Raw genomic sequence first — 14,522 nt, forward strand, 5'->3', positions numbered from 1 at the left:
ATATAATACATATATTTTATATATATAATATATATAATATATATAATACATATATTTTATATATATAATATATATAATATATATAATACATATATTTTATATATATAATATATATAATACATATATTTTATATATATAATATATATAATACATATATTTTATATATATAATATATATAATACATATATTTTATATATATAATATATATAATACATATATTTTATATATATATAATATATATAATACATATATTTTATATATATAATATATATTATATATAATACATATATTTTATATATATAATATATATTATATATAATACATATACTTTATATATAATATATATAATACATATACTTTATATATAAAATATATATAATACATATACTTTATATATATAATATATAATACATATACTTTATATATAATATATAATACATATATTTTATATATATTATATATATTTATATATATTTTATATTATATATATTATATATATTTATATATATTTTATATTATATATTATATATATTTATATATATTTTATATTATATATTATATATATTTATATATATTTTATATTATATATTATATATATTTATATATATTTTATATTATATATGTGTTATATATAATATAAAATATATATATGTACCCAAAGCAAAGTTCTTTTCTGTTTGCCTTTTCAAAAAGTAACACAATGGAATCAATCTACCAACTCTCTAGACACCTAGAAAGTTATTTAAAGGCAGTACATTCGTTTGGTATTTTCATGATATGCATATACTTAGTTTCCATTAATTATTGACAAAAACCCAGACTGCTATTGAAATCTTTCAGTGTACTTCCATATACTGAAATGTCGAACATTTGATACTTTGTTTGATTTTGTATTTGTTTTTGTTCACCATGGCTTGAAAGTCATATTCTGATTATTTAAAATAAAGAGTAAACATTTGAAATAAGTTCCTAGATACTGCATAGATTTATGGCCCTTTGAATATTTTCCTGGTACCACCTTATTTTCACTTACCTTTGAAGTGGTTGTATGATATTTCCAGTTCATTCATTTGAAAGAGCTAGGAGAAGTATGCGGAGACACATCCCACGTGCCTCTCGGACACTGTTCACCAGGCAAAGCCCAGTGTTTCAAAAGTGAACCAGGGGGCTGGGCGCGGTGGCTCACGCCTGTAATCCCAGCACTTTGGAAGGCCGAGGTGGGCGGATTACCTGAGGTCAGGAGTTCGAGACCAGCCTGGCCAACATGGTGAAACCCCGTCTCTACTAAAAATACAAAAATTAGCCGGGCATGGTGGCAGGCGCCTATAATCCCAGCTACTCAAGATGCTGAGGCAGGAGAATCACTTGAACTCGAGAGGCAGAGGTTGCAGTGAGCCGAGATTACTCTATTGCACTCCAGCCTGGACAACAGAGTGAGACTCTGTCTCAAAAAATAAAGTGAACCAGGGTGCTCAGGGAGCCTCAGTGAGTGAGAAAGGAGTTTGGAGCTTCAAGTCTAAAACTGCATTTCACAGTTTTCCCATCTGTAGAATGGACTGCATGATACCTCCCTTGCTAGGGGATGTGAGGATTAAAAGAGATAGCCTGAAAGGCGAGCTGGAGCAGTGGCTGGTGGGGAAGCTCCAGAGCTGGCTTCCTGATTCAGCCCGGCCTCCCCTTCGGGATCAGATTAACCTCCCCATGCTCAGCCTCCTCGGCTATAAAACCAGGAGTATGATATCCTTCTGTTGGGGATTATTGTGCGGATTGAATAAAATAATTCATGTTAGGGCATAGCACCGTGCTGGGCACAGAAGTGCTCCTTAAAGATTAGCTGCTATTACTAAAGCACGTGTTCTAGACAGGTAGGCCCCTTGACCATGTCCCAAAGACCTTATGAGAGGAAACAAATGGAATTCTGTTCAAGTGGGGCCCAAATATTTACCATTGCCAAGTTACTTAAAAAAAAAAAAAGAGAAAAAAAAACTTGGCAGATTTGACCCTCACGATACAGTACAATAAGGGTTTTTTCTCTTTTCCTTCCATACTACCTATTATTAATTCCAATTACTGCATCACTGAACTGGCTTCAACAAATGTATTCCTCATTGAAACATAACCCTGTTAACCATGTTGCCCTACTTCCTTGAGGGAGAGGTGATCTTTTTCCAATTAAAGGTTTTATCAAAATGCGGTTCTGCTTCTTAACATGAAGCGCCTATGCTGTTGTGTGACCTGCAAAGCTCTTAGCATCTAGAAGCTTCCCCTGGGTCATCTATAAGATGGGAATAATACTATGAGTTCTGAGTACTACACAGGGTTCTTTAGGACACATTGAGATAATATATATCAATGTGCTTTTTAAGTAGTCTGTCAATTAGATAATATAAACATAATTAGATAATTAAAAAATAGAAAATCTATTATTGTTTTGCATGTACTATATTAAAATCTTAGGGATTTTAAATCAAATTAATTGATTTCTTGAAAGTAGATATTATCTCATCATGTCTTTCAGGATTGGTGAGAAGAAATTAAAGAGAAAAAAATTGAAACATTTAAATCAGACCCCACCGTGAATCCATACTTTTAGAAATTGTATCTTTTTCCATTAGCATATCTTAATGTTTTCCCTACCTACAACTAGATACTCTTTTTAAATGTTGGAAACAAAAGAAGTAAGTAACCTTGGCAAATAGTTGAGAACTGAGTTTTATTTGAATATACTTTTCTCTTGCAAGACCAAATACAGTTTTTCTTCTAAAACTCTGTTATTCCGTTTTCCTTCAATGAAATGCTCACAGAACCAGAAGGCTTGGGAAGAGGCTCAGAGCACCTAAGAGTTGCTGAGTCCGTATTCCCTTTTTCCCCTGTGGCTTTTTATATACGCTGCTCCCCTGAGATTTCTGGATTTGATTTCAGGGAGGTGAAATGTTACACCCCTGAGTCTCAGTGCCAGTTTCCCAGGACAAGTCAAAAACTGCAGCTGCTTGGAGGTGAGAATCTTCCAAGGCTCCAGAGGCCAGCTCGCTGTCCTGTTCATTTGCTGACATGCTGCCGGGAGCAGCTTCAGAGAAACCCGTTCTATTCTTTGGGTGATTCAGCCAGTCTCAAAATAAATAGGTAGCCAAGTGCAGGGAGAAAGAACTGGAAACCACTGAAATTTGAGTCTTGAGGGCTGGTCTGTTCTCGGGAGCTGCTCTGTTGAACTCTAAAAGGAATCTTGAGCCCTGGGCGAGGGAGCGGCTGACCTGGTGGAAAGACTGCGGGCCTGCCAGTGGAGTCTATGTCTGGCCCTGCCTAGCTCAGTCAATCTCAGCAGCTCATGTCTCCTCTTAGACCCTCAGGTTCCTCGTCTACAGAAGGAGAAAGAAGAGGAGACTGAATGATTTTTAAGGTCTTTATCAGCTTCTAAAAGTTTGATTTGATGTTTGTAGAAGCAATTGTTCTTTCAAAGCACCATCTTCTAACCTCAGGAAGGAAAGCCCAGGGGCCACAGGGGTGTCCTGCCGAACTGGGAAGACAAAGATTGTGACTGAGAAGGTGGGGGCGGGGCAGGGGGAGAAGGGGGAAGAAGGGAGACTGGATCAACTCATACCCCAGGCCAGGGAAAGAGATGAATGAAGGTCCACACCAGAGTGACATGCTGTAAGTAGGGGAAATCTTCCTAATTAGAGTTCCCATGACTTTGGCAACATTTGGAAAAAAAAAAAAAAAAAAAAAAAAGGACATCCTTAAACCCACAAAGTACTCAATTGTCCAAGCCCCAGTATGGCCAGCTTCCCAAAGCTGGCTGGTCAGAGACCTTGGTGTTAATTCCTCAGCCAACTAAAAAAAGATGGTGTGAGTTCTGTTGACTTAATTGTTGGAGTGTTTCTGAGTGGGGCTGCCTCCCTCCTCTGCCTCCTCGCAGTATTATGGGCTATTCTGCATTACCTGCCCTACCTATCTTCACAATCTAGCCGCAAACAGCTTCGGTTGACCACACTACTTCCCTATTGAAAGTTAATACTGTTTGACTCATTCTGTGTTACTAACCTGAAGCCAAAGAAAACAAGGCAGAGAATAACTGGCTTGTATGGAGTTTGGAAAGCTCTCGGAGGCCCCGCTTTCAAAATCCTATACAGTAGCTTTACTATATCACTGCGCTGCAGCTGCTGAGAAAATGAAGGAAGCAGAAGTGGTTAAAAAAAAAGTTGGGGGTGGGGAAGAGACTGGGAAGGGAGTGGGGCGGAGTCCCCCTCCGGCTGGGAAAAGACAGGGTAATCTGCAACAGTTTATGAGGGCTGTCTCCCTGAGCTGAGGTCTTGCTTTCACACACCAGAGTGTTCGCACAGAAGAGGGACTGTTGACGGAGTTAAAAGGAGAGGAAAGTTCAAAACAGTTGTTGAAAAGGCAGCTCTCCTATTGCCTGCATAACACAGAGGAGCTGGGAGGCTGGTCTCACCAGGTCAGGCAGCCATAGGCAAAGACTCAAGGTAGACAGGCCAGGGGGAAGGTGTGTACCTTTCGAATTGGGAAAGGATTGAGGAGGGGGAATGTTGCCGGACAGAAGGCTGTCCTGGGCATCCATCCTTGCCTCCATCCCTGTCTCCATCCCTGGCAAGGATGGAACCTTCCCTTCCTTCATTTCCTAACTGGCTCAAATGTGGTCACCAGGGTGAATAGGAGGCGCTAATGTCTTGGAATAAACAGAACTTTCCCTCCCAATGTTACCTGGCAGACAGTGGGACCAGCATCTTCACCATGCTGTGCTCTGTGGGACTCCAGGCAAACAGCCACTCGCCCATTCAGGTAACTGGTAGAAGAGGCCTCCCTCCTCACAGATGCCCCTTCTCAGCAGGTGGCTGCTTCTGGCACGTGGACAACAGTGCATAGAAGTGAGCCTGATGCCTGAATGAGGCTGTCATGCCACAAACAACCGGAAGCCTTATTTGTGAGGGAGGGTCAACGTTCTGTTCAAAACAACTAGCTGCTGTTGGCTTTTGTACTAGTGACTACTCAGGAGCTGTGAGTGGCCAGGGCACCCTGTCCTTCTGTACCAGCCAGGGCCTGCTCAGCCATCTGTCCAAGGGCTTTGCGAGGCCAGCCTAGAACTTCAGTTGGCGTCTGTGACAGGAGAGAGGGTCAGAGTCAGATGCTGTTCCCCTGCTGTTGGGAAAGTCCCCGAGGCCCAGGGGGCAGGGCTTTTAGAAATAAGAGGGAATTTCCTTCCCTCTTTTTAGAAGTACAGAGGAGGAGAGATCATCTTCCACACTGCTGGATGAGCATTCCAGAATAAATCTAGTCCAGGAAAGGGGCTCACTCATTCATTCGTTCACTCACTCATTCATTTATTTGTCCAGCATTTATGGAGGCATCACCCAACCTTGGAAGGGCCCTGCATTTACCTCGGTCCTGTCCAAACATGCTCAGTGTCTCTGCCAATTATGCATGAGATCTGCTGCTGCAGGAGGGGAACTGAAATTACTGCAGGGAGGTTAGGAGGCCAGTGTGGAGAGCCGCAGTGCTGGTAACATGCTCACGCAAGCAGTGTGTGTGTGCCTCCTAGATCTTCTTCTCCTGGCCCCCACGTCTTGCCTGTCTATCCTAGGGCTAGCCCTGCTGATGCCGAACTCCAAAGCCATGTCAGAAGCTCCAGGCAGCGTTCTGTGAGTCAGTGCCCATCTCTCCACAGTGCGCCACCCGCCACCAACACTTTCTTTCCCTTCTGCAAGTCGCCTTCTCTTTAGAGTCTGTCCCTGGGCAGGGGCTACTCTGATCAACAAATCCATGTCACTGGTGGTTACCACTCTCTGGTTACTTTTCAGTTACACTTGACTGGGGGTTTCCTTGAGATAAGACCTTAACCTAGGGAGGGTTGCTAATAGTTGGGATTATAGGCTGGTAGAAGAAGAAAAACCTTGAACGTGGGAGCTCTCTGCACCCCTCTTAAGAAACTGCCTCCACTTCCCCCACAGAGGGCTACCTCTGGTCAAGAGCAAAAGCCAGCAGGCGGCTTCTCTGCCCTGAGCTCAAGTTACCTCCTTAGTCACCAGACAGAAATGGACAGTGAGCCCTGGCGACTGGGGATGGCAGATTTAGATTTTGAGTGCTCTGCTTTTAGAAGAGGCCCGAGTCTCATGTGAGTGGGCAAAAAACTCCACTGCTCGTGGCAATGAGCCCTGGACTCAGGGAACAGAATTTTGTTTGGGTTTTTGTCCCGTGAGTCTTGGGCGCATGGTGCAGGGAGGGTGGGGAGGGGCAGGCCTGTGTGCATCTCTGGCTTGAAGTTGTGTTGGTTGTTGATCTTGCCTTGGCCTTGGCCAGCCTGTCCTCTCCATTGACTGTTGCATGCTACACTTGTCTTGGCCCATGTCCTGAGGGCTATCACAGAACAGTGTGTGTGTGTGAGTGGATGTATGGATGTGTGATGGATGTATATGTATGTATGTGTATATGTGTGTATGTCAGTGTGTGTATGGATGTGTGTGTCCCCATGTCTGTATATCTGCCTGTGTGTATATGCATGTGTGTCCCTGTGTGATATATGTATGTGTGTGTGTGTGTCTGTGTATATGTCTCTCCCAGTTTGTGTCTGTATGTGTATGTGTGTCTGTGCATGTATTAATATATGTGTCTGTGTGACATATGTACATGTGTGTCTGTGTGTATTTATGTGTGTATCCCAATGTGTGTTTTATGTCTGTGTGTCCAGGTGTCTGTGTGTGTGTCTGTGTGTCTGTATGTGTTTACATGCATGCCTGTGTTTGTGTATGTCTGTGTGTATGTGTGTATATTCATGTGTGTCCATGTGTATCTATAATTTGTTTTGTTTTTCAAGACAGAGTCTTGCTCTGTCACTCAGGCTGGAGTGCAGTGGTGCGATCTTGGCTCATTGCAACTTCTGCTTCTTGGGTTCTAGGAATTCTTCTGCCCCAGCCACCCAAGTAACTGGGACTACAGGCACGTGCCACCGTGCCTGGCTACTTTTTGCATTTTTCAGTAGAGACGGGGTTTCACCATATTGGCTAGGCTGTTCTCGAACTCCTGACCTCATAATCTGCCCGCCTCAGCCTCCCAAAGTGCTGGGATTACAGGCATGAGCCACCGCGCCCGGCCTCATCTGTATGTTTTTATGTGTATGTCTGTGTCCGTGTTTGTCCATGCATGTCTGTATGTGTGTATGTGTGTGCATGTGTGCCATGTGTGTTTTTGTATGTCTCTGTGTGTGTGCGTGTGACAGAGTACTCACTATAAAGAAACAGGAGAAGCTGGTGGACTTTGCTTATGTCAGGGTACCACTCTCAACTCAGCAAAAGAGCCTTTGACCCATTGTTTTTTTATTTTTTACTATGAAAATAAATGAGTTTTCCTGATTGATTTAATTATTATTTTTTTTTTGGAGAGGTCTCCCTCTGTCACCCAGTCTGGAGTGCAGTGGAGCGATCTTGGAGTACTACAGCCTCCACCTCCTGGTTTCAAGAGATTCTCCTGCCTCAGTCTCCCAAGTAGCTGGGACTACAGGTGCACGCCAACATGCTTGGCTAATTTTTTTATATTTTTAGTGGATATGGGGTTTCACGACGTTGGCCAGGCTGGTCTTGAACTCCTGACCTCAAGTGACCCACCTGCGTCAGTCTCCCAAAGTGCTGGGATGAGCCACCGTGCCCGGACTGACTTAACTTCTAATGAGACAATTCTCCCTGAAACTATGCTCAGTTATGATACTGTACTTTTTCTCAAGAAGTTTTTCTGTAGTTACATTTCAGCTGAAAACTTTAATTACAACTTCCTAACTTCCTTCACCTGAAATGATTTCTACTTTCCCACAACCTAGTGGAGGGTGATAGGACGGCACCAATCATGAAGGACCTGAGTACTCATTCCTTCATTCAGCCAACATTAGTGAGCCTCCTAGGCTCCAGATGGTTTTGTAGGTGCTGGAGATATGGCTGTGCAGAAAAAACACAAAATCCCTGTCCTTGTAGACCTTATAGTCCCGTGGGTGCAGCAAACCCTGGATAACATTAACATCTGCTATGGAGAAAACCTAAGCCAAAGGGCTAGGGATTGGCTGGACGGGGGACAGTCTGCAACTTAAAAGGGGATCTCCAGGAACTCCTCAGGGAGAAGATGATATTTTAGCAAATACTTAAAGGGTGGGAGGGGTCAGGTCCACAGGGATCTCAGGGAAGAGCTTCCTGAGCAGAGTGAACAGTAAGTGCAAAGGCCCCAGGGCAGTGACACAGGAGCAAGGTGGCCACTGCTGCCGGAGCAAAGAGGGGAGCTCAACCCATCTGCCTTCTAGTTTCAAGTAGGGGGCATTTGCCTTAGAAAGCAGGCTTAAGAAAATGCCACCTGACCTCAGAAACCTTACTTTATGTCACCTGAGAGGCCACTGTAGGACCATGGTTTGGGAAGGCCCAGAGTAGGAAAGCCCCGTGCACAGGTGGACCCAGTGGGTGCTTGCTTTCCTGTTACCACCCACAAGAGTACAAAAGCTCTTTCCAGCCAAAGGCTCTGCTATTCCTGCTGGTGATTCTCTGGGGCTAAAGCATCACCCCTCTAGAAATCCCCGAGTGGGTAGAAGGGATTCCTAGGAAGTGGAGGCACCCTAGGGGACTTGCCAGGATTCATCCACCTCTAGGAGGCTTAGGGCCATGAGCTAGAGGAACGGGGGCCTGCACAGGGAGTGTGGGCGGGATGGGTGACGGGTACTCACCTAGGACTTATGTGCCTCCTGCCACTGATGGAAAAGGTCGGCATTCGGGGCAAATGTATCATTGTTTTCCAACCCAGACAAGAAGCTGGGAAATGAGAGCCTGGGTGAGTGTTCCGCAGAGTGGCCTTCTTCCCAGGTGTAGCCTCTGACAACTTCCTAGCAAATTTTTCTTTTTTTTTTGAGACGGGGTCTTGCTCTGTTGCCCAGGCTGGAGTGCAGTGGCGCGATCTCGGCTCACTGCAAGCTCTGCCTCCCGGGTTCACGCCATTCTCCTGCCTCAGCCTCTCTGAGTAGTTGGGACTACAGGCGCCCGCCACCACGCCCGGCTAATTTTTTGTATTTTTTTAGTAGAGACGGGGTTTCACTGTGGTCTCGATCTCCTGACCTCGTGATCTGCCCGCCTCGGCCTCCCAAAGTGCTGGGATTACAAGCGTGAGCCACCGCGCCCAGCCCCTAGCAAATTTTAAGGTGGGTTTAATGTCCCACTCCCTCTGGACTCAGCGTTGGGATGATAGAAGGGGAGGGGTGAAAGCAGAATGGAATGTCCCAGTCAGTAGGGTAGCACGAACGGCTCTGTGAAGGCTTAAAGGAGAGAGGAGAGCACCTTTGAATACTAAAGTCCAAGGTCACTCATAACTAACTGTCCAAAGGGTCACTGAGAAACAGCGGGAGGCAGAGGGAGAGTGAATTCTTAAGACACCTCGTGCAAAGCTGCTGACCCCCAGTACAGGGAAAGATAGAGCAGGCCAGGTGGGATCCCAGGCTGGGCGACCTGGTGGGGATCAAGACAGAGCTCTGAGACCAACCTGACAGTTAGACTTGGCACTGGCTCGCAGAGGCCAGGTGTCTGCCTGAAAAAAGACAAAAGGGAAAACTTTGAAAGTCGTAATCTCATTAGAAGTTGTTCAAGAAAGACCATGCTTAGAACCAGTTGAGTAGATAATCGCAGCAGATATAATTGCTGTGGATGCTTTTAGAGTCCCTTGGAGTAATCCTTCTTAGTCTCTTAATTCCAGGCTTCCAGATATGGAGCCTCAGTGATGAAGAGACTTGCTCTTGTCCACAGCAAAGTTTGGTAGAAAAGCAGATTTAGAATGGAGAATTCTTAACACCTACGCTAGCATTCACGTTTCCCTGTGACCATGTTGTTTCTCTAGAGGGGAGGAGGATTGTGGCATCTGTATTAACACCCGGTCCTGTGGGCACTCAGAGAACTTAACTGCTGCGTTTGTGGAACAGAATAAAGGTTCCCTGTAACCCTTCCCTGCCATTCCCCAAAGTCTTTCTATAGATGGCACAGCAGAAGTTACTTCCTACTTGAGAATTGGGAGTTCACCTTAGCAATCAGACTGATTATCATGACAGTGACTCTAACAGAATGTGCCCAGTTATTGTAGGAGACGGAGACAATCACACATCTGCCCATCTGCAGGGTAGAGTTTGGGCATTTTCATCTGCTCTGTGTGTATTGAAGAGTTAAAAAAATGCAAAGACGGCCAAATAGTTACCACCAAAAAGAGGCCATCAGTCATTACTCATGAACACAGTCTAAACACAGTTCAGGCATATTTAGTTCGTGTGTTTCTCCCCAGCACACAGCAAATCAGAAGCAGGTAGGAGAAGGGAAGTAATAATGCACATTGGAAGCTTGAGTACCAGGAGGAGCTCTCCCTCTCATGCAGATATTCCCAGTGTGCTCCCTTTATCGGCAGCCTCAGCATCACCTGGGACCTTATTAGAACTCCAAATTCTCAGGCCCTTCACCCCAGACCAACCTACCAAGCTAGAATGCCTGGGTAATTCCACTGCCCACTCAAGCAGGTGAAACACAGCCTCACAGCCTGCAGGTCACAGTGTGGCTAGGGCTGTCTTCTGATTCTACACACACACTGGGAGCAGAAGTGAGATGGTCGAGGCAGAATGCAAAAGTTCAAGTGCTTTCGTGTCTCTGAGATCTAAAACTATGAAGTACTGTGCACTTCTCCACCCTGTTCACTTTGAGTTCACAGAAATGTGCATTTCTAGGTGCACTGAGTGTACATCCTGAGCGTGTATGTCCGTGGGTGTTGAATTTCTAGGGGCACTGGGTGTACATCCCGAGCGTGTGTGTCGGTGGGTGTTGAATTTCTAGGTGGACTGAGTGTACATCCCGAGTGTGTGTGTCTGTGGTTGTTGAATTTCTAGGTGCACTGAGTGTACATCCCGGGCGTGTGTGTCGGTGGGTGTTGAGAGCGTGTGTGTTTTCAGACCTGCCCTCTTCCTGTAACTGGCTGTGTGAGATTGGGCAAATGACATAACCTCTCTGAACCTCGCTTCCCACACATTAGTTAAAAACCAAGGCTGATTTCTCTGGCCATTCTCCAGTTCTGAAGTATTCCAACCTTGTGGTGTTGTCTTAGCTTAACGATATGAGAAGAAATTGGGGTGGGGGAAAGTGAGGCTACCCATAGTTATGTAGCACTGGATGATATATAAGCATGCATGTATAATATGAATTAGAATGTATACTGACATATTATATACCATTATATAGTTTATATTATATAGTATATATAATATACATGTGTAAATAATATTGAACAATATTTCCCAACATTAAATTCGCCAGCAGATGGTTAGGTTTGCAATTAGGGAGATTTATTTCACCACCTGCAAGGGGCTTCAGGAAGGGTCACATTCAGTACTGTCACTTTGAAATCCTAATGACCCTGCAACCTAAAGGTTAGAATGTGATACCAGGAAAAGTAAGCTGTTCTCTACACACGTTGATTTCTTTTCCATTGTCATAAACAGTAGCAAATCAAAGGAAGAAAACCCCATATTTTTATATCTAGATTCATGTAGTGAGTATCCAATTGACTGGCCAACATCTTCTGAAATACAGATATCCTTTTAAAATTGACTATATAAAATTCTTATAGGCTTTTAGAAGAACCACAATTTTATACATGTATATACAGAGAGATATATATCTTTTTGGTATTATGCTTTTGCATAGATTCGGCTCAATGGCTCATCATGACAGTCTTCTGAGTATATACCTTCCTCATTTTTCTGCTGAGAATCTGTCAAGAAAACTAGTAAACCCGTATCAGAAACATAGGCTAATATGTTGTTGACTGCCAGAAAATTCTTTATTCTCTCTAACCAAAATCTTCCAAGAAATAGTGGTAATTTAACCTTATCTGGCTTCTTTAATGGAAGATCATATATTACATTTATGTTACTTACAGCCACAGATCACAATGGTGTCTTGAAAAAGGCAGCTTGGTTATCAATGAGATAGGCATACCTGCTCAGTTTAGTGTGTATATCAGAAAAGTGAAAGCTGGTCTCACTATCCATCACAAAATATCAGAACATTTAAGGATGGCCTAGTGAGCAGCCAACCCCAAAAACAACAGGAACGCCTTTGGAATGAAGTAAAATTTAGCAAATGGCATTGACTTATTTTTATTATATATAATTTTTCCCCTTTTTTGGATTTTTATGACTCTGCATACATAATAAAATTCCCACCAAGTACTTTCTTTTTTTCAAAAATGAGAAAATGGTAATAGAAGAATTTAGGACCCTTTTCAACTCTGCTTAAGATGTCCCATTGTGAAATCTTGATGTGCCCACTACTTTAAGCACCGCCCTGTAAACATTCACAGTTGGTTCCAAACATGCTGAAGAAGCCAAGCTGCCAGCATGCAGGTGTTCAGAGCTGCATCCTGGTTCTACCCAAGGGCTTGACCCAGGGTTGAATTCCCTGTTGCCCTCTAAAGCCCAGTACTCAGTGAGAAAGAAGAAAAGTGAATTGGATAGTAGACATTTTCCATACTCCTCTATTTAACATTCAGGGGGCAAATGAGCCTTTTAACTGAACACAGATACAGGAAACTGAAGACAATAAAGTATTCATTTTCCCCAGCTTGAAAGTTTATATCGGAAGTTCGTATATTTCATGCAAAATATTGCTATTTGGCACATGAGGTCTGATGGTTTCAGAAAGAATTAGATGTTCCTTTGATCTAGCTTATAAGTGCATCCGAACCACACCTTGAATATGATAATGCTTCTCATTTCCCCTGTGCCTTGGTGTTACAGCTCTCCAGCACCATTGTGAGCCTGAGGGTCAAGACCCCTACCAAGGCAATAACGTTCCTACTTACTCCCAGGAACACACGTGGGGAGAGTGGAATGGGCTCTTCCCCAATCCTCCAGCATTAAACTCAGCCCTGAGACTCCCAGGGCTTAGAAAACAGCTTAGAGTGAAGAATTGTTTTCTCTGAGAGTTATGCCTGAACACTTCTGCTAAAGCAGACAGTCATCAGTTAATCTCTATAAATGACTACAATTTTGGCAGGTATCAGCTGGTATAGAAATTGCTCACAAGTTAAAGCTCTCATTTCTAAGTATATAGTAATGAGGGGGACTAATTAAAAGAAAAAAAACCTGACGTTGTGCCTGACCACAGGACTAGCTTACCTGGAATGATGATTCCTGTTGGGTGTCTCCGTGGCACAGGTCCCCACGCTTGCTGGCTAAGAGAGACACAACTGGCAAGAGCCTTTCTTCCAAGGCTGGCTGTAGACTCTACCATGTCAAGTGCTGTGTATTCAGAATGACCTCGCTCACATCACTCTCCTGGGTCACCCACTGTCCTTGACACAGTGTTCTTCAAAAATGCCACTAAGTGCCTGAGGGATGTGAAGTTTTGAAATGAGCACAAAACCTGCTGGCAGCCTTTGCCGACTGGCATTATTTCTGAGGCAGATAGAGCTCTCCACAGTCATTTTTCCTGCCTTCTTCTTTACCCCAACTCGTAATGCCAGGCATTAGACTGTGGCAGGAGGTTAAAGGGCTGAGTTACTATGTTTTGAATGGTTGTTCCATTGGAATTGTTTTTCTGCAAGAAAACTGCAGATTTTTCAGTTTGATCATCAGGAAGCCAAGGATCTATGGCAGAGATAAGAGGAGGGAGGAGCTAAGGAAGGCTTCATCCAGAGGCACTGAGTCACACCATGAGTGACCAACACAGAGTGTTCTAGAAAAAAGACATTGTCATACTTCTGAGGGAAAGGGATGACGGAGGTTGCTCCAAGACCTGGCCCCATGGCCTTTCATCCACAAAGCCGGTGCTTAAAATACTTAGCCGAGAACAGGCCTCCCACATGTGTGCTGAGCCTGCGTGACTCAGGCTGTTTGCGTTCAAGTCCCCTGTTGTGGGCTGGAGCGCTGAATCAGAGTCCAGATTTGCCTTGGTGACATATGACAAGAGGGGCCATTGCATTTGAACTACACAAATATTATGCTTAAGTATTTTTCCTCATTTCGGAGCCAAACAGGTCTTGTTAATGATAAAATCACTGCAATATAGTGGGCCCTTTTTTTCTGGTCTGGAATTTGAGACAATGTCAACTGTGCCAAGGGGCCTGGCAGCAGGAAGAAATGGCCAGCCATGGAGATTTGCAGCCATAATGCAAGTTACACCATTTAATTTTTTAATTGTAGTCATTGGGAGCTGGCCTACAGTGCACTTCTCGTGGTCTGCTGTTACCCCAGGCTGCGGGAGTGGAATCAAGGGGGCCTCTTTCTAGTCTAGGATTGGGTCAGGGCATGTGAAAGAGCACTTTGTGGGGGCAGCGGGCAGGCTGTTTCTCAATCTGGCTTTGGGAACATTTGACAATAGCGAACAGGGGTTGTGCAATCGATCAAGGACTCTTTATTGGAACCATAAGGCTGAGGAAGCAGCAGGAGGCCATTGTCTTTAAAAGAGAAATGAATGGCCCAGGCCTCCTGTGGCTACCTCCTTACCTTGGAGCCTCAGCTT

The 14,522-nt window shown here is 44.0% G+C and overlaps 1 protein-coding gene across 11 annotated transcripts in view; it reads left to right on the forward strand.

Annotated features, from left to right (window-relative positions):
• RUNX1 (RUNX family transcription factor 1) overlaps nt 1-14,522 on the forward strand; it is a 1,096,070-nt gene that overhangs the window by 1,033,922 nt on the left and 47,626 nt on the right. The gene's annotated exons all lie outside the window — the stretch shown is intronic.

This window comes from Symphalangus syndactylus, chromosome 5 (assembly GCF_028878055.3).
Source record: "Symphalangus syndactylus isolate Jambi chromosome 5, NHGRI_mSymSyn1-v2.1_pri, whole genome shotgun sequence".
Lineage (NCBI taxonomy): Eukaryota > Metazoa > Chordata > Mammalia > Primates > Hylobatidae > Symphalangus > Symphalangus syndactylus.